Source organism: Heliangelus exortis, chromosome 1, assembly GCF_036169615.1.
Source record: "Heliangelus exortis chromosome 1, bHelExo1.hap1, whole genome shotgun sequence".
In the NCBI taxonomy this organism is placed as follows: Eukaryota; Metazoa; Chordata; class Aves; order Apodiformes; family Trochilidae; genus Heliangelus; species Heliangelus exortis.
The window spans coordinates 27,388,529-27,408,647 of NC_092422.1; the positions used below are offsets into that span (position 1 = coordinate 27,388,529).

Genomic DNA, 20,119 nt, shown 5'->3' on the forward strand with positions numbered 1-20,119 from the left:
TGATTTTCTGCGTCTGTCTTTTCATTCTGTGTGGCCTGTGTTTTCCTTAGTTTTAATCTTGCTATCACATCATAGCATTGAGTAGAACTTTTCAACCTGAAAGAAATTATGGGAGATTAGAGTACAGTTTTATCACCTCCCCTTGAAATCTGCTCTGCTTTGCTTTGGTCAAATATGTAATCTAAGTTAGACAAAACATTCATATGTTTCCTTTTATCTTTCCTGGTAGATTTTACAAGCATTTTCCCCAGCAGATATGGGAGCTGTCTCTCTGCTACTGCAGAGACTTCTGTGCTGGGTTTATCTGGGCAAAAGGCTCATAGTACAGGGATACACCACCATGGGCAAAATAGAGTCGACTCAGAGAAATTAATTAATTAATTGCTAATCAAATCAGAGTGGGTTAGAGAGAAAATAAAATCTAAATCTTAAAACACCTTCCCCCCACTCTTTCCTTTTTCCCAGGCTCAACTTAACCCCTGATTTCTCTACCTTCTGAGCAGTGCAGGGGAATGGGTGAATGGGTGTTGTGGTCAGTTCCTCACATGTTTCTGCTGGAGGAAAGCAGAAACCCCCCTCGGGGGGAGGGCTCCTCACACTCTTCTCCTGATCTCTCATGGGCTCCCTTCCACAGGACACAGTCCTCCACGAACTTTCTCAACATGAGTCCTCCCCATGGGCTGCAGTCCTTCACAAACTGTCCCAGCAGGGTTCCCTTTCACAGGGCACAGCCTTTCAGGAACAGAATGCTCCAGCATGAGTCCCCTGGGGGTCACAAGTCCTGCCAGCAAACCTGCTCCAGAGTTGGGGTGGTCTCTCCATGGGGTCACAGGTCTTGTCAGCCAACCTGCTCCCAGCATAGGCTTTCCATGGGATCACAGCCTCCTTTGGGCACATCCACCTCCTCTAGTCCTTCACGGGCTGCAGGTAGATACCTGCTCCACCATGGACCTCCACAGGCTACAGGGGGACAGCCTGTCTGCCTCTCCACAGTCCTCTCCATGGGATGCAAGGGAATTTCTGCTCTGGCACCTGGAGCACCTTCTCCCACTCCCCCTTCACTGCCCCTGCTGTCTGCAGAGTTGCTGCTCCCACATATTCTCGCTCCTCTCTTCTGCCTGCTGCTGCCCAACAATTTTTCCTCTTCTTAAATATGTTATCACAGAGGTGCTACCTGTGTCACTGATGGGAGAGTTACAGGAGGAAGCTGGCAGGCTGCACCACATCAGAGAAGCTGAAAAGGAGATATGCAGAATCTTCTCTGATACTAACAGCTTGAAGAGCCTCAGACTCTTATCTGCATCACCGAAGCAGGCAGTGTCTACCTTGCACTAACAAGGTAAGCAAAACCTCTGGAGAAGGGGAAAGATGGAAGCTCATGACTTCTGGCAAGAAGAGAAAGAAGGTTCCTGCCCCTCCTAAGGGCATACAACTGTAAAGTAGGTTTCCTTCCCTCAATGCTGAAGAGGAGCTAGGTGTGCATTCAACCAAAGAACCTGCTCCACCTAGCCCCAAACCATGCCAGACTTACCTGGAGTAAATGGTGAGTCGTAATGAGTGACTCTTTGCTGCAGGGGACAGAGGCAGCCATCTGTCACCCCAACCAGTCATCTAGAGAGGATTGCTGCCTTCTGGGGGCCAGGATCTGGGATGTTGTGAAGGAACTACTGAAGCTTACTCTGACTGCAACCTCCTGCTTTTGCTCCAGGTGGGTGCAAATGATACTGCTGGGGAAACCTGGACAGTATCAAAAGTGTCTGCAGAGCTCTGGGGTAGTAGTCATGGACATGAGGGCCCCAGTGGTGGTCCCAGTCCTGCTGGTGAGGGCAAGCAGAGTAAGAGGGTACTAATGTAACAGATCAATAATTAGTTGAATTGGTGTTGGTAATGGGGGCTTGGTTTCTGAGATCATGGAACTCTGCAGATCAGCATCTGCTTGGGAGTGGTGGGACCCACCTCATTTAAGTGGGGAAAAGCTATCTTTTGCCAATAGGATGGCTGATCTTTCTAGGAAAGCTTTAAACCAAGAAAGTCTGAGGAAGGAGAGAGTGAGGATGGAGAGGTTCAATGAACAAAGGGCATGGCTTGTGTCACAAGAAGGGATCAGAAAATAAAAAAATTTTAAGCAGGGTCATATTCAGTGCTTGCATGTAAGCAAAGCACAAATAGGGAGAGATATCCAAACTCTTTCTAGGAAGTCAACAGGATGGGATGTCTTTTTGAAGTGTCTGTACAATAACACACTCAGACTGGGGAATAAATGTGGTGACTTAGAGATCTGTGTGCAGTTGCAAGTCTATAGTCTTACTGTGATCATGGAGATGTGGTGGGGTGGCTTCCATGGCTGGGGTGCTGCACAGGAGAGATGCAGGGTCTTCAGGAAGAGCAGGATGGGAAGATGAGCAGGGGAAGCAGACCACGTGAGAGAGCAACTGGATTGTCTAGAGCTCTGAGATGGATAAGGAAACAACTGAGATCAGTTTGTGTTAGGATTAGAGGACAGGTAAAGGTGACATTATAGTCCATGGCTGCTGTAGGCCACCTCACCAAGAAGAACAAGTGGATCAGGCCCTCTGTACGCAGATTGGAGCAACCTCAGGTTTGCAGGGCCTTGTTGTCATGGAGGACTTCAACCTCCCCAATATCTGATGGAGGGATAATACAGCAAGACAAAAGCAGTTGAGGTTCCTGGAGTGTATTCCTGGAGTGTGTTCCTCCTCCAAGTGACAGAAGAGCCAGTGAGGAGATGTGTTCTGTTGGGCCTCATAGACACCAACAAGGAGAGGTTTGTTGGGGATGTGAAGGTAAAAGGCAGCCATGGCTGCTGTGACCATGAAATGGTGAGGTTCAGGATTGTGAGGGTGGGGAAGAGGATAAAAAGCAAGCTCACAGCCCTGGACTTCAGGCAGAGCAGCCTTTGGCCTCTTCAAAGATCTGCTTGGAAGAGTCTCATGGGATAAGGCCATGGAAGGGTGGGTGGTCTAAGAAAACTTGTTAATATTCAAAGACTACCTCCTCCAAACTCTCCATTCCAATGAATAAATAATGCAAAAATGCCAGGAGGCCTTCCAGGATAAACAGGGGAGCTCTTAGCAGAACTCAGACACTAAAAGGAAGCATACAGAGGGTAGAAGCAGAGAGAGGTAAGCTAGGAGGGCTACAGAAACATTGTCTGACCATCCAGGGACAGAGTTAGGAATGTTAAAGCCCAAATGGAATTGAATCTGGCTAGGGATGTCAGAGACTACAAGAAAGACTTCTGGATGTACATAGAAGATAAAAGGAAGAATTGGGAAGATGGGCACCCATTGCTCATGAATGAGGTTGGAGATGAAGTGACACAGGGCATGGAAAAAGCTGAGGTACTGCTTTCCTTTGCTCAGCTTCAGGAATTCCAGAGACCAGGGAGAAAGGTAGAACATGGAAGATGTACCCCTGGTGGAAGAGAATCAAATCAGGGAATACTTAAGCAAACTCAGCATCCCTGGGTGCTGATAGGATGCACCCACAAGTGCTGAGGAAGTTGGCCAGTGTCGTTCTGAGGCAATTCTCAACAACCTTTGAGCAATCATGGTGATTTGGAGAAGTGCCTGAATACTGGAGGAAAGCAAATGTCACTCCTATTTTCAAGAAGGTTAAGGAGAACCCTGGGCCCTACAAACTGGTCAGTCTCACCTTGATCTTTGGGAAAGTGATGTAGCAACTAATCCTCAAACCATCTCCATGCACATTAAAGACAAGGAAATCACCAGGAGCACTCGGTGTGACTTCATCAAAGGGAAGTTATACTTGACCAACTTGATGAACTTCTGTGATAAAGTGACTCACCTGGTAGATGAAGGGAGAGCAGTAGATGTTGTCTGCCTCAGCTTCATTAACACTTTTGATATTGTCTCCCATAAGATCCTTACAGAAAAGCTCTTGGTGTGTGGTCTGGATAAGCAACAGTGAGGTGGCTGGAAAACTTCTGAACGCTCAGAGGATGGTGATTAGTGGTATGAAGCTGGAGATGACTGACTAGCAGTGTACTGGGGGGTCAATACTGGATGCAGTCCTGATTAACATCTTCATTAATGATCTGGATAATGGTGCAGAGTATACACTCAGCAAGTTTGCAGGTAAGACAAAACTGGAAGGGGTGGTTGATGTACAAGTGGCTTGTGCTGCCATCCAGAGGGACCTTAACAGGGTGGAGAAATTGGCTGACAGGAGCCTCATGAAGTTCAGCAGTCCTGCAGCTGGGGAAGAACAACCCCAGGCACCAGTACATGTTGAGCAGCTGTTCAGCTGGAAAGCATCGTGGCAAAAAAGGACCTTGGGATCCTGGTGGACAATAAGTTGAATATGAGCCAGCAATGTGTCCTTGCTGGAAAAAAAAAAAAAAAAATTAATGGTATCCTCGGCTGCATTACACAAAGTATTTTCAGGAGGTGAAGAGAGGTGATTCTTCCCCTCCTCACAGCACTGGTGAGGCCACACCTGGAGTGCTGTGTCCAGTTCTTAGCTCCTTGGTACAACAGAGACAGGTTCATCCTAGATAGAGTCCAGTGAAGATGATGGAGGTACTGGAGCATCTAGAGAGAGTGCAACAAAGATGGTGAAGGTTCTGGAGCACCTCTCCTCTGAGAAGAGGCTGAGAGAGCTGTCATTCTTCAGCCTGGAGACAGAAGCTCAGAGGTATCTGATCAATATATATCAATGTCTGAAGGGAGGGTGAAAAGATTTGGAGGCCAGGCTCCAAAATGGGAAGGATTTGGAGCCAGACTCTTTCCAGTGGTGCCCAGTGACAGGACCAGAAGCAATGGGCACAAACTGAAACATAGGAATTCCCTCTGAACATCAGGAAACACTTTAACTGGTAGGGTGACTGAGCAGTGACACATCTTGGTTAGTCTGATTGTGAAGTCTCCATCCTTGGAGAGATTCAGAAGCTGTTTGGATGTTGACCTGGGCAACTGTCTCTAGGTGGCTCTTCTTGAGCATGGGAGCTTGGACCAGATGACCTCGGGAGAGCCCTTCCAACCTCAACCATTTTGTAATTATTCCTTGAGATGATGTTGTTACACTGGCTGACACATATCATAATGTTTCTGTAATCAAGTTTGTCAGCTTTTCAAACTTGAAATTATTACATACACACACATATATATTATACATATATAAAGGGAAAGGGGAGGCGTGTGTCCTTTTTCCTTTTGATATCTTTCAACAATGCCTTCAACAGTGGCTCTTTGCCATGAAAGACTACTGAGATGAAAGTGCATCTTGTGGAATTATGTTTCTCATGTTCATGGGGAAATTTAGGGAAATTCTTATCGCTTTCTCTAACAACTTTTTTGAAGTCTGCTGTGTTTAAGAATATTTAACAGTAAAAGCTGCTGCCTTGAGCTTAATGTAGACTTGCTTTAAAATGCAGAGAAGGCTGTCTTCATCAAAGCTGGTGTTTGAAATGGAAAACATTTTTGTAAATATAAAATATTCAAAATAGCTGCTAAATTCACACACACAAAAAAATTGCAAAGACTCTGCTGTTATAGCTCCAAAGTTGTTCATTTCTCATCCTAAACAGTAAGATGCATTTGTAATACTGCTTGATGTAACTACACCTCTTGTGTAAAAGTCAGAAAAGTTCTTGTTCTATAACTGGTGACACAGGGAAATCCTACAAAATTAGGGAGAGTTGTGAATAAAAAATTACTACCTTCCATTTATCAAAACAGAAAGAGAGCACCTTTTTAACCTGATAAAAAGTTTTGTGGTGATAGTTAATCAGAAAAGAAAGGGTATCATTAACTCCAATGCACAGGTAAAAAGAAAGTCTCAGTATGTCATTTCAGCATCTGGCAATAAACCCAGATGTTTTCCCAGAGAAACAAGAGGCAATACCTGCTAATAAAAGTTGCACTATGAAGTAATTTTTGGTTAAGATTTAGGAATATATTTGCCAGTACCAAATGAATTTTCATAAGAATGAATCATACTTCCCAGTGAAATGTTTGAGGTATTTCCACTAATTTTTTTGTGCCCAAATGTTTTGTCAAAGCTTTGAATGTTAAAATTTGACACCCTATCTCTTTGAGTGCAAAACTTTGTATTGACTGAACCTGTATGTTTTCTGAGTCCTTTTGAGATTATACTTGTAGCAGCAAGATACAAAGTCTAAACCAGACTTTATTTGCTCATCCACAGATCAATACAACTAACAGGGCACCTAATACTGTTGCATATTTTTATTATTTTTATAATATCGAACTTGTTATTTTTATAATATTTAAACTGTTTATGGTGCTTTCTGAGTAGATGAAATCAGGTGGTATTATTCCAAGGAATTAAAAATCCTAATCAGATATTACAAAGGTAGAAATACCTGTCAGAAATTCCCTGAAATGCTCATCTTCCATGAAAAGAATCATGTCAGGATACAGAACCACAAAGTCATCACAGTGTGAAAAGATCCTCAGTGATCCTGAGATCACTGTGTCCAACTGAATAAAATACAAATATCAATATCTGTATCACCCACTAGAGCATGTCCTGAAGTGCCTCATCTACATGGTTTTTAAATACTTCCAGGAATGGGGACTCCATCACCTCCCTGGGCAGCCCATTCCAGTGCCTGACTACTCTCTCAGCAAAGAAATTTTTCCTCAAATCTGGCCTGAACCTCCCCTGGTGCAACTTCTGGCCATTTCTTCCAGTCCTGTCATTGTTCACTCAAAAGAAGAGGCCAGCACCACCACCTGCAGCCTCCTTACAGGTAGTTGTAGAGAGGGATAAGGTCCCCTCTCAGCCTCCTCTTCTCCAAATGGTAACACAGATGCTCTGCAAAGAGAAATCTGTGACATGCATTGGGTCCCTCAATTCCAGTGAGTGCAGTTCTACTCCCAGGCCTATAAAGAGCATTCAGAGATGGTGGGAAGTGCTATTCAGGTGAAAATGTTAATGAGAATACAGAATTCCACGAAGATTCATGCCAGTTTTCTTTTCTGCAGGTTTTCTGTGGAATGCACTGCCATGCATAGAGCTGTGTGTGAAAACAATAGAAGGAAGAGGGTCCTGGCAATACATGTCAATTTATTAACTTCATCTGAGTGAGTTTTTACATCACTTCTGTAGTGCTCACTCATTTTCATTACCAGTTTGTGTTGATTTTACTCTGTATATTGACAGCTGATCAAGCTCATGGTTCAGAGAGGATTTTGCAAGGGCCCACAAACAAATCAGCAAAACACTGATTCTTACACATCTCCCTGAACCCAGGCTATCAGGCCCAAGGATCCAGCCCTGCCAAGATACTTAGTGTGTTCAGATACCTGATGTGTTGGGACTCAACACAATTCTTTTGGAAATGGCATTAGCAATTATCTCTTGCTGTAGTGAGGGACCTGGTTGTGTAAATATGTCCATAACTGCACTGCTTAGGTATTTGCAGGGGGCCTGTGACAGAATATTTGGAACAAATCTAATTGCCAAATGATCCTCCTCACTGTTCTTTCCCCCACACAGCTCCACAATAAAATACTTTTCGGGTTACTGACAGCTTGGATATAGATTTCTAGATTTTCTTCAGGGGAGGGTTAGGGTTGGGGTTAGGGAGAGGTCTCAGATGTACAGTGGCAAACCTTTGATTTTTTGAATTTTTTTCAGGTTGAATACTTGCAAAACTAAACTCTTGGTAGGACCATTTCCTTCCTTGTTTGAGAGTATTTTATTTTATTTTTGGTTTATTTTCTTTTTAATTTAATTTTATTATTATTTTTTAATTTTATTTTAAAATTTTATTTAACAGCCAGACATTTTAGTTTTCCCCAGCCCCTTTTCTAGCCCTAACCTAAGGAAACCCACTTGATCTGCCCACTGATGAGTCAGCAGAAGAGCTTCTTATCTCCCCACATGGTCCAAAGGTCTGTCACATCCAGGGAAGAGGAATAGTTGCTTGGACACTGGAATTTCCTTTGCTGCAGTCAAGAGAGGTGGGCTGGGGATTAAATAGGATTGCAAGAACATTCTCATGGGGAGTCATATGGTAAATGCCTGAAATTCAGTGTGAAGAGAAATGTATAAATAAACTAATGTCACTTTTCCCGAATTCCAGAACATGTCAAGAAAAAAAAATTATACTTTTGTAAGTATTTAGGTTGCATTGTGCCTGCAATCTAATTCAAGATAATGCAGGGAGAGCAAAAATAGAAGCCAAGTCACATCCATGGAAAACTCTGGCATGTTTAGCAGACAAGATTGTTCCTAGCTTCAAGAAACATGAAGACCCGAGTCATATTTCTTGGATGCGCTCACTATATTGGCAAGCAGTAGATGTTAAAATCCCCATTGTTGAGAAACCTAAATTCCCTTCTGAATTAAAATATTTGTACTCAGTATAGGATGACTTATGCCCTTTTCTAAAGTGAAAAAGTGTTACACTGCATAAAGGCTTCAGTAGTTTGGTGAGGATTTTGCGTGGGAAAAGCACGGGTCTTGGCCAAAGTAAACTCTGGCAAAATTGAGATAAGCTGGTGGAAGCAGGTTGGTAGCAAGCTCTGGACAAAGTCATCTTTTCCTGTATGTAGGATGGAAATAGTGCTTCCCACTTTGGGGGGGGGGATGTCAGAACACCTCTTGGGAGTATGAGGCAGCTGGGACTGTCTTCAGGCTGCTTCTACCCTCGCCTGTCACAACCCCATCTCTCCATTGTCTGAGGAATGAAGTCTGAGCAGTCTGAATCACTCATGACTAATCTGAATGTAGTAGCTATAACTCCTAAATAAAGCACTCTGAGTAGGGGGTGTGAACACACCTTCAGACTGTACGGTAAAGAGAGGGACATCTAATTATCTTAAGAATCTCTATTTTGCCAGAGACTGAGGATTGGGCTGCCTATAGCCTCTTTCCATCCTTCTTTTTCATCTAATTCATCATCTTTCCTACATCTGCTCTAAAGGCCCATTTTCCCACTGGTATTAAAACAAGTGATGTGCCAGCCATTTATTTGTCCAAAGCTGACAATTCCCAAATTCTGGGGAACTTTGTCTCTACATAAAAAGCAGTGGTCAACACAATCCCTGTGGGAGATGCATGTCACCCAGCAAAAGAGCTCTGCTGATGCTGCTTGAATCATTTCCTCAAACAGAGTGAGCAGTAGTGACAGATGGCCTTTTTTTTTCCAGTGTAACTCCACATATTGCTGAAGCTTTGCTTTGCAGAACCATGCTGGTGGGGGTAAGGAAGATGCCTGAGCTGCCTGGAGGCTCCTCAGCAGCATCAGCACAATGCTGGAAGTTGGGGCTCCAGAAAGAGCCAGAGCTGCACCAAACAGTGGGCAAAACCAAAATCCTCTGTGTTTGCTGCTCCTGCTGCTCTCCCAGTGGGGTGGGAGGGAAGAGTCAGTGATGCTAACTGGTGGGCAAGCACACCTCTCCCACTCCAGCAGGATTCTGGTAGAACTCTACCCTAAACATTTTGCCCCAGGTCACACACAGAAAGTCTGAATCAAATCAAGCAGCCAGCTCTATCAGTAAGGAGAGGGAAGGGCTGATATTCCCAGCTAACACAGCCGGGCAGGCAGGAAGCAGCTTCTGGGCTACAAAGTGTTAAACAGTCAAAAATGTTGCTTGTAGCTGCATTGCTGTTCTCTGCATCCAGAAGGGTGTTATTCTGCTAAAAAAAAATAATCCAGTTTTACTGAAATAGCTCTCTCCTCACTAGAGGTGCTTTGCAGGACAGCACTTTGCTATTCTGGTACTGATAAAGCTGTCCCGTTGTGAAGCAGTCCTTAACACCACTGCTTTTTGTTCTCCTCCCCAGAATCAGAATAATATTGTTTCTGTTCCCTCACCCTTTGTTTTCCTCCTAAGCTTAGCCAGGGATGTCAGATCCATCCTGGGGAAATGGCTGGATCCTCCAGGTTGGGATGTCAATTCTGCTCTGCATCCGTTGCTCCACCGTGAGCCTCCCACTGAGGGTGGTTGTGGGGGGAGGTTGACTGTGACCTTGTACAGCACTGAACTGCTTAGCTGTGCTTTATTGTTTAGTACCTGATTGCTGCTTTCAGGATTGCTCTGTAAGAAAGTAAATTCCCTTTTAGGGCCATCTCTGTTTCTCCCCTTTGTTTCTCTTCCTTCCTTATTTTCCTGTCTCTGAATGTGGCAAGGCACATAATTTATACCTCGTTGCATTGGTGCAGAAGGATGTGCAGCTGCTGGTGTTGGCCTGATTGGTAAATTCCTCCTAGAGCCTAAAGTAATTTTGCACTTAAGAGTAAGTTAAGCTGCAGCAGTCGGTGCCGGGTTCCTTTCTTGGTCTGCAGATCTTGTCTTCATGAGGAGTTGGGCTGGCCTGCAGCCAAGCTCCTCTTCTTTGTGTCCATGAGCTCCTGAAAATATGTCCTGACACATTCTCCTAGTGAGCTCAGTGCCCTACCTAGCCACAGTGCTTTCACCTGGTCCTGGTTTCCTTATCCTCTGAGGAGAGAAATAAATACAAGTCCTAATTTCTCAGCAAAACTGCTTTTGCTGTACACAAAGATGCTGTGGTTGCAATGACTGAGCAGAGCTGCAAGCAGGATGGCACCCAGAGAAGAGCCAAGCAGGAGGAGTCAAAGCTGGACTGTGCTGATCTGATCCAGACACAGTCGGCCTCCCTATAGCTCCCAGTTAGCCTCTTGCCCAGTGTGGGTTTCCTTTCCCTTGGCCATACACATTCCCAGTCCCATCAGGTTAAAACAAGGTCACCCTGCTCTAGAAACATCATTACACAAATCCAGGCAGTAGCAAATGACTGGCAGCAAGACTGCCTTTTCCCCTTTCCCAAGCTGTGAGAAACTTGGGAAAGGCACCCAGAGTGTCAGGGAGTCCTGCCCCCTGGCTAGGGGTAACATATTTGTTGAGTTACTCCTAGCCTGCAGTGTTAAATTGCCTGAAAAAGCTAAAAGACACTGATTGGCTTATTTACATTGGTGGCAGGATGTAAATCATGCAAATCCCTCCTACCAAGCTGTCGATGGAGCAGGATCTGGCATAAATTTGTTCACTTGTTCACTCATGACAGCTTTTGCCTGGAGATGTAACCACCAGAGCACTGGTGGTTATTGCTTAGGACTTGAAGATGGCTCAAAGCATCCTGAATCACTCTAACTCTTCTTTTAACTACCAGTAGCCACCCCATGATCTTTGAAATGCCACAAAGAGGTGCTTTTTTTTTTTGTTGTTTTGTTTTTGTAAGTATTTAGGTTGCATTGCTCACTAGTTTTGTTCTTTATTATTATTCAATATTATTATTGCTCACTAGTTTTGTTCTTTAAAATAAAACATCCATATTGGGTGAAGCCAGAAGTCTGCTCAGCCCAGCATCCAGCACCCAACACACAGCATCCAACACATGATCCAGTGGCAGCCAGAAATGGATTTGTTGGGAAGACCACAACAGACAGCAGGGGTGTGATAGTGCTTTCTTGTATGACCTGTAATTACCCAGCACCTGTGCCATGCAAACCACAAAACAAGTTTCAGCACAAGACCTGAGATGTGAAGTGAGACCCTTGCCCAGAGAAGAACCCTGTTTGTTAATGGGTTGTCCTAGAAGTAGGGGGTTTGAAACCCTGCAAGCTGCAGAAAATCCTGGTTAACCCATGTCCTGGCCAAAGTATAAATAAATAAATAGTGTATGCAAGACAGACGAAGAATCACCAAACTATTCCCACCCCAAAGAGTAGTGGTCAGCTATGACCCATGCAGCTTTCTAGAAAGCATCACTCAGTCTGCAGCCCATTCCCAAGAAAGTCTTTGGAAAAAGGTATTCAGCAGTAGCAGAGGGACTGTTTCAATCCCCACTTCTGGAAAACAAGCAAGGGGCATATAGCACTTGTACAGCAATTTCAGGGTCTTTGGAAAGACTCAAGAAATATTCCCATAATTGACTTTAAAGTCCACATTGACATCAACAGGGATGTCCATGCTTATGCTCTCCTTGTGTTGGCACTAGGATTCCAGAAAAATCTCATGAGCTGTCCAGACCTGGGAACAGATCCAACTACAAACACTGGGGGAAAAGTATGATCTGTAGTTATAACCCAATACACCATTTTTCTGTTGTTCAAGAAAAAGCCTGGAGGGCTTGGGAGAGGGGTGGATTTTTCTACAACACTTACAGATGTGTAATTCAGAGTGGCATACACAGGTACTTTGGTATAATAATGCATTTCTCCCTTTTTCATGGATATGTTACACTACTGTTATTTTTTTTCTGAATTATCTGCTTCCACTCCAGGTGAGGACAGAAAGAGATGTGGGGATTATATAGTACTAGAAGAATGAAAGTAAAACAACTTTTGTGTTTGGACTGGGCCTGCACGTCTGTCAGGAGCAGAACTGTTTTGCTGAGCCACATATTTCAGACTAATTCTAGGCTGTCGATCCACAGCAGAGACAGCTTTTGTTAGTTTTGGTAAATCCTTTTCTAATGTGTTTTGATGGAGCCAGGTCTTACAATTGAAGGCATTTTTCTTTTCAGTCTATTGAAAAGATAAAATGTTCCTAATTCCAGTTCCAACAAGCCTGGCTGTACGGCCACAGCTTTCATCTCAAAGAGGAGCAAGGGCAAGCCCCCTGCCTTGCAGGTTTGCAGAGTGACTGTGGTGGGACACATTGTGCACCCATTTGTCTTGTAAGCCACATAAAACCACCTCTCTTTCACTGACAAGTACCTGCATTTTTTTTCAATACATAAGTGAAAACAAACACAAACCATGAAGAAAAAAAAAAAAAAAAAAGAGAGATTCAGGTGCGTGCAAAAATAGGTTCTTCTAAAGGCATTCATTTGTTGTAGCTTAAAAGTTTGTAAAACTTGGAACCAGCCTGGTTTTATTTTTTTTTCAGTGCAATTTGAACACTGGGACAGTGCAGGGTTGGGGGGATCCAGCTCTGTGGAGCACCTTCAGTCCTGTAGCTAGGAGGAAGCTGATCTTTGTAATGAGCTTCTGGACCCAGCGTAGGGAATGGTCCTTCTCCCCTCCTAAGGAATCCCTCATACGTCTGCAGATCACAGAATCACAGAATGGGTTGGGTTGGAAGGGACCTTAAAGATCATCCAATTCCAACCCCCCTGCATGGGCAGGGACACCTCCCACCAGACCAGGTTGCTCACAGCCCCATCCAACCTGGCCTTGAACACTGCCGGGGATGGGGCAGCCACAGCTTCCTTGGGCAACCTGTGCCAGTGTCTCACCACCCTAAAATTAAAGATTTTCTTCCTAATGTCCAACCTAAATCTCCCTTCTTCAAGCCTGAAACCATTGCCCCTTCTCCTCTCTTTACACACCCATGTAAAAAGCCCAACCCCAGCTTTCTTGTAGCCCCCCCTTCAGAACATGACCCACTGCAATGTGCACTACCATCTATAAAAGCCTTATTCCAAATAATATTTAATAGTCACAAACAGTATTGTGTGTAGATCTGTGGTACCATTTGAATATGTAGCTGCTGGAATTCGATACTTAATGCTGTTAATTATGCTAATGAAGAAGAAAACATTTTTTTTTCAAATTGTAGGCAACAAATTGCAATCCTATCTTCTTTCTGGTAGTCCATAGGACCTAGGAAAATAGCTGCTAGCAACAATATTTGCACTTGCAATAAGCAGGCCTGGTTTTTTCCTATATATTCCAATTAATTTTTCCAATGATGGTAACCCTTTCATAAATATCCCAGTGTGAGAGCAGCATTTTAATCATCAGGCTTTGGTAGAAAATTAAATACCCAAGCTAAGTGATAAGCCTGAGTATCAAGTGTTCTGGGGAATATGCTGTTTTGGGACAGGGTGACCTTCACAAACACTTTTTGAAACAAGCCCCATAAAAACCTTCTTGAAAAACCTCTACAAATGACATGAGCTAATGTAGCAGCCTGTAGGAGAGGACAGAGTTGCAGTCAGATGGGAACACAGGCCACATGAGAGGAAATACAACTCAGAGGATGTTAATTTGCACCTGTAACCTCCTGTGAGCAAAAGCAGCTGGGATTGCATTCCCCATTCCTTTTTCACATAGACACTAAATAAATAAATTGCATCAATACTGGTTTTTAATCACCCTTAGAGAAAGGCTCTTGGGGGAAAACTGAAAGGGAGCGAGCAGGGAGAGAAAACCCAGGACTGAAGTCCAGCAGCAGCAACACCAGGCCTGGCTACAGGTGCCCAGAAATATTGCTCTGCTTCTGCTCCCTTGGATTCTCTGGTAGTGCAGCTGCTTGGCAGAGCTCACTTCTGCTTCAGCAATGAACTGGCATGTAACCAGTGAGGAATCTTGCTAAAACCTTGTTTTGTTTTTCTTAAAATAATAATAATTACTATTACTATTATTATTCTTCATTGCTACTATATAGTATTATTATTATTATTATTAATAGCAGTGTATGTAGTAGTATTATATGTAGTATTATTCTATTTGTGGTTATTATTATTATTGATCTTAATAAACCTATTTTTAGCATGCCAACCTTTCCAGTGTGCATGCCCAGCAAATGCACTCAGTGTTAATTTTACGTGACACATTCCTGAGTGTGCTTTGAGACTTCACACCAGTTTTTGCTTGGAAAGGATCAGGACTCCTAAGAGGGTTGAGCTGGAGCCTGCCCCAGCCCTTCACAAAGTTCAGAGGATTTGTGGTGCTGAGGTTCTTACATCTGGTATTTAGATTACAGAATCACAGAATCACCCGGGTTGGGAAGGACCTCTGAGATCATCAAGCCCAACCCTTGATCCACTGCCACCGTGGCTACCAGCCCATGGCACTGAGTGCCACATCCAGTCTCTTCTTAAAAACCTCCAGGGACAGAGAATCCACCACCTCCCTGGGCAGCCCATTCTCACAAACTCCTCGTCCCTCCTGAAATCTGTCTCATTTTGGGCAGCAATCACTTCTTTCTCCCTATCCTTGAGAAATTCCCTGTAACAGCTCCAGAGCCTGGATGCAAACACCTTTGTTTGAAATGCAAAAGGACAGCAGCAGATGCCTGTATAGACAGCAAAAAGGCTTGGAAAAAGGGCAGTGTAAATAAACAGAAAACAAAAAAAAAAGTAACATTGCTGCACAGAGAGGAGCTTTCTCTTCGAAATGAAGCAATTAACATGTACGGACTCATTCTGCTGGGCTGGGAGGAAGCAGGAGGCACATTATTTAAACGAATTGCCATGTAGCCCATGATTATCATTAGTATTCATTCAAACCCAGGCATTCAGTAAAGCTTCTGCTCTGCAGTTGGCTCTGGTCTGCCTCTCTATCAGTACCTATTGTTTCATAATCTCACCACACTCGATGCTTTTTTTATCCCAACCAAGTCTGCCTTGTTTATTACCCTCCACAGTGACTAAGCTGAAGCACGTTAACAATGCACAGTTTCATGTGGCTCTTTTTCTTCTGTTAGCTGAAAGAGAGATAGCTTCTCCCCTAATTGCAGAGGATCTCTTCAGCTCTGCAGTTTCTGTATGGAAAGCCCTTTTAGGGGAAGGCATGGGGATGTACACAAATCTGAGTACTCACTGACAGGGGAGATTATTGCCCTCTCCCTCCAAGCACGGCAGAGCCTCCCCAGACAGCTCTGCATGGGCAAGTTTTTGAGAAACCAACAGGAACTTTGCACGTGGCTCAGCAGTTATGGGTTTTCCTCCATCTCAGCCAGATGTTTTCCCTCTGCTACCAGCAGACCAGCTCAGGCAGGTTACTGGAGGCAGACCTGGCTGTCACCAGCCACACTCTTTCCAGGCAGCTCCCACGTGGGGTCTGCAGTCGAATGGGACTGGGAATGCACTGCCAGGAGCAGAGCTTGCCCCTTGCACAGGCAACACTACTGCATGCTTCTCACAGAGAAGACAACACTTTGGGGCCATTCTCCCTCTTCTTGGTGGGAGTTTTTCAGTTTTGTCTTGCAGGTTTTTAGTTTTTGCCTCCCTGTGGCCCTGCTGCCATGCACCACTTTGCAGCATGTGGTGGCAAATGGGTTGTAGCATCAGGAATCCCACCCCTGGGCAAGCACCAGCATGGTTCAAGTTCCCTTGGTGTTTTCCATCATCCTTTCTCCTCTTCCATGAATGTCTGTGCCTTCTAGCAATGGCCCAGCACACTCAGTGCCTGGGCTACCCCATTGCATGGGTACAGGGGCTTCACTGCAAAACCACCCATCCCACCTGTAAAAACCTCTGCATCTCTCTTAGCAAAACCTCAAAATGACATTTTCAGATGGAATTTGGGGTACTCCTTGGGGCCAGTGCAACCAAGTGGAGCTGGGTTGTGGCTTGCCTTTCTGCCCACTGTGCTTCAAAGATGAACTCTTCACAATGTCAAAGCCTCTCCAGCCATGACTGAAAGTGCAGCACAAGGTATATAAAATGCAAATGGTAACATTAGCAAATGCATGTCATATATAATGTGTATATATAAACAAAAATTATACAGATTACATAAATGTGTATCTATACATGCAGAGCATTTCTATATTCCTCATATTGGTATTATAGAATAACAAATACAAATCTATACATCTACACTAGGTACATATATTTACATTTATAAAGATATATTACAGTTATGCAATATACTTGAGTCATTCTTTTTAAACTCAGGTAAGACATTTTTCACACTAACCTTTTCCCTTGTCCAAGAAACAAAGCCTGCACCCAGAGATGGATGCTTGGTGTTCATGTACCACAGATGGGGATGGAGAGGGGGTCTTGGAGGAGCTTTGATGTGATGAACAGGGAGACCTTTAGCAATGGCAGGCCTGGGGCTCTGCTCTGGGTCACATTCCCTATGTGAGGGTAGAAGGGCATCCTTCAGTTTACCCCACTTGCTGGTGTCTGATGCAAGTGCATCTGCCCTCTCCAGACTAGGGTAACCCTGTGGTAATGCAGATCTGACCAAGACAGGAGAAGGATGATGTTCAGTGGGACAAGGAGCTGCATTCAGTGCAATGAAGCATCACCCAAAGCAGGTCTCTGTGCCCCAGGCCCTTCAGGGTGGGCTTCACTGGGCTGCAGGCTGCTGGCTATGGGCTGCTCCTCCTTTCTGTGCATCAATGCCATGTCCCAAAGTCTGAACCTTCTCCAAGCTTCAGCAGCAGCTTGGGCAGGATTTCTAGGTTCACAACTCTGGATTTAGGCTCAGAAGCTGTGAGCTGAGTTAAGCAGAGCCACTGACTCCTCTGGAGCAGGACATTGGTTGGGTGCACCCCAAAAGGTACCTTCCACTGCAGAACAGCTGTTGGCTGCTGTGGGACCCTGAAGGGATCGTGTGCAGTGTGGCAGCTGGACAGATGTGCTCACCACTCTAAGACCAGCAAAATGTTTAGATTTAGTGAGAATCAGAAATATAACCAGAGATCTAAGAAAGGGTTTTATCTTCAGTTTGAGTCTGGAGAGCACAGGCAGCTGTGCTAAGCCATCCTTGTCATCCTAAGACTGATAGTTAATACAGACAGGCAAAAACCCTAAATAGAGACTGAGACAGGAAAATGTAAAAACTGAAATAGAAGCATTCTGCAATTTCTGTTTTCTAAAGCATGCAGACATACTAACAAGGACATTTTAAGTCTGCGCTCCCTCCAGGGAAAGACGCAATAAAATAACAAGAAAAGTGTCTTATCTTAACTGAATATTCATTTGCCAACTCTTCATTTTCTCATCTTTAGTTCATTTCCATATATTCTGACGCTTCTGTGCATCATCTGTAAATGAATTTCACAGCAATTAACTCCCCAGGACAGATCAGTTGTGGAGGTGAGGCCTGAGGAATAAGCTGGGGGCATTCCTGAAGATGGACATTGCACTGCTAATGATCAGTCATAATATGCATAGTAACAAGGATGGTGATGGCTTGGCAAAGAGTAACATATGGCAAACAATAGTGTAAATATTCTTCACTCAGCCTTTTTTGCTATTTGTCTTGGTACTCGTTTTGCTTCTTGAAAAGTCAATATTGAGAAAGAATTAACTAACAGATTAAATTACAAATCCATCAGCAGGGGAATATTGTGTTCCACAGTTAGGATGTAAAAAAAGAGACAAATAATTTCTTGGGTAGTTATTTTTAAATATTTAAAGCAAACCAGCAAATAGGCATTAAATCATACGCTCCAGTGCTGATTGATTGATGTTACCTTATCCAGGCTGGAAGAGATTTTTCTGCCTCAGATGAAATGAGCACTGCAGCATTTCCAAAACAAGGGCTGACTATGGGTTCTTTGGCACAAATGATGCCACCTGAGTTCAGCTTTCAGCCTCCCCAATTACTTGTGCAGTCCCAGCTCCCTAAGGGATCAACCTCTCTCTCTATGTCCCAACATCCTGCTCAGGGCCAGCGGGCTCTTGGTGCGAAATCCACAGCCCTACATTCTGCAGTGGTGCTCCTTGTACCTGCACAAACCCATCAGAGCTCATCCAACCTGGTGTCTTACAACCTGGAGTGACCCAGCACATCAGCTCAGGGTATCCAGAATTTCCTCTATGCCTTAAGCTCTGCCTCTCATCTTTGCAGCAGGCCACAAGAGCTCCCTCTGAGGACAGGAGTGTGGCACCTTAAAGCCACCATGGCCACCACATATCCCAGGCCACCATGTTGGCCCAGAACTGGCTGCCCCTCATCTCCAGCATGCTGGAGAGGACAGAGAGCATTGTACATCCTTGGGGTGGAGGTCTCTGGCTCTGGGGCAATGCTCTGTTGTATCCAAATAAGTGTGAATGGGAGAGGAGGGGGGGACAAGGAGGACAGAGTGTGGGCTGGAGCTGCCACCCCACTGAGCACACCCTGTAAGCATCATCTGGAGAGGGATTGCTGCAGGATCCCCGTGATGGCAGAGACCACTGAGACCCTCCTCCAGCTTAAACCAGACTCACCCTCTTCAGCACTTCCCTAACAGGGATGTGAGTGGTTAAATCCCTTTAACAGACACAGCATGGTTTTACACAGCCCTGCCCTTTCCTCCTCCTTTCTATCCCCACAGCCTTAAGATCATCTTCCTTCAAAAGAAAACCAACAGTTTTCTAGCCAGTTTAAACAACTGCCAAATAACCTGCCATGACCAGGAGGAGAGGAAAAAGCATGGGGGTAAAAATACCCTGCCCTCCTCTGCCAAGTTGCCTTGCAAAGAAAGCAATAGCTGCTCCTCCAGCCGACTACAGGTGTCAGATTGCCTCAGGATCCCTTGGTGGTTTTATGGGATGATCCATCAAGGAAACAACTTTACACAACCCTAAGCTCATAAGTTTATCCGGGTGGCTGCCAGACACGTGCTTGCAGAAATACAGCTGGGGCCATGTCCCCTCTTCTCACTGCAGGGTGACTTTGCTGGAGGCCTGGGATGGGCTGCATGGTCCACATCCTGCCTGGAGAACTGTGTGGCCAAACCCTCTGCCTGGGCAGAGGTCCCTGTTCTCACAGGGAAAAAAATGTAGAGGAGGAGGCAATGCTTTTTAGGGAAGCATCCGATGAAGAATGTTAATCCATAGCAGTGTGGAAACCTGCAGAGGGTCCTTTTCTCTTGGGTAAACCTCATGTTCTCAGCTTAGCAAAGATAACAGCATGTAGTTATCAAAGTATGGTAAAACTGTGGGATTTTTGCCAAACTTCATTTTTTCTCACCCAGAAGAGGCACAAAAATGCAGTGGTGGTTTCTTTCCCAGACACGCTGATGTTTGCTCTGCACCAGGAACAATCCCTCTGCTTCGGTGTTTTCCTTGTAAGCTCACCTAAAATCCAACATTGTCAGCAGTTTGCTGTGCCCATCACCAGGTGACACTCAGTATACTGAAACACTCATACTGTTGTGAAACAGTTTTGGCACATAATTCAGCAAGTGTTGCTGCTCATTTAACCTTTTCCTCCTGTGTTGCACCAAGAGCTGTGAATGATTTTAAGAGGGTGACTTGCATCCCTCAGCAATTTCAGAGGACACTGTCTTCTCTTTAAAATAATAAATATGTGATTCATGGCAAATGTTTTCATTGTTTATCAGAGCTTCCCTGCTGGGTTGAGGACATTTAGAAAGTCTTTGGCATCTGTGTTAAGAGGCTGAAGGTGATGGGCATGGCTTGTACCACCCACACTCATTGCTCAGACAGACTGATGTATGGTGGCTAA

General features: G+C 44.6%; 1 long non-coding RNA gene across 1 annotated transcript; it reads left to right on the forward strand.

Moving 5' to 3' along the window:
- Positions 1-3,388: 3,388 nt before the first annotated feature.
- On the forward strand, positions 3,389-8,378 carry LOC139793927 (uncharacterized). The gene is made up of 2 exons (XR_011724879.1): positions 3,389-7,675; positions 7,790-8,378. It is a non-coding gene; the product is annotated as an uncharacterized lncRNA (long non-coding RNA).
- Positions 8,379-20,119: the final 11,741 nt, after the last annotated feature.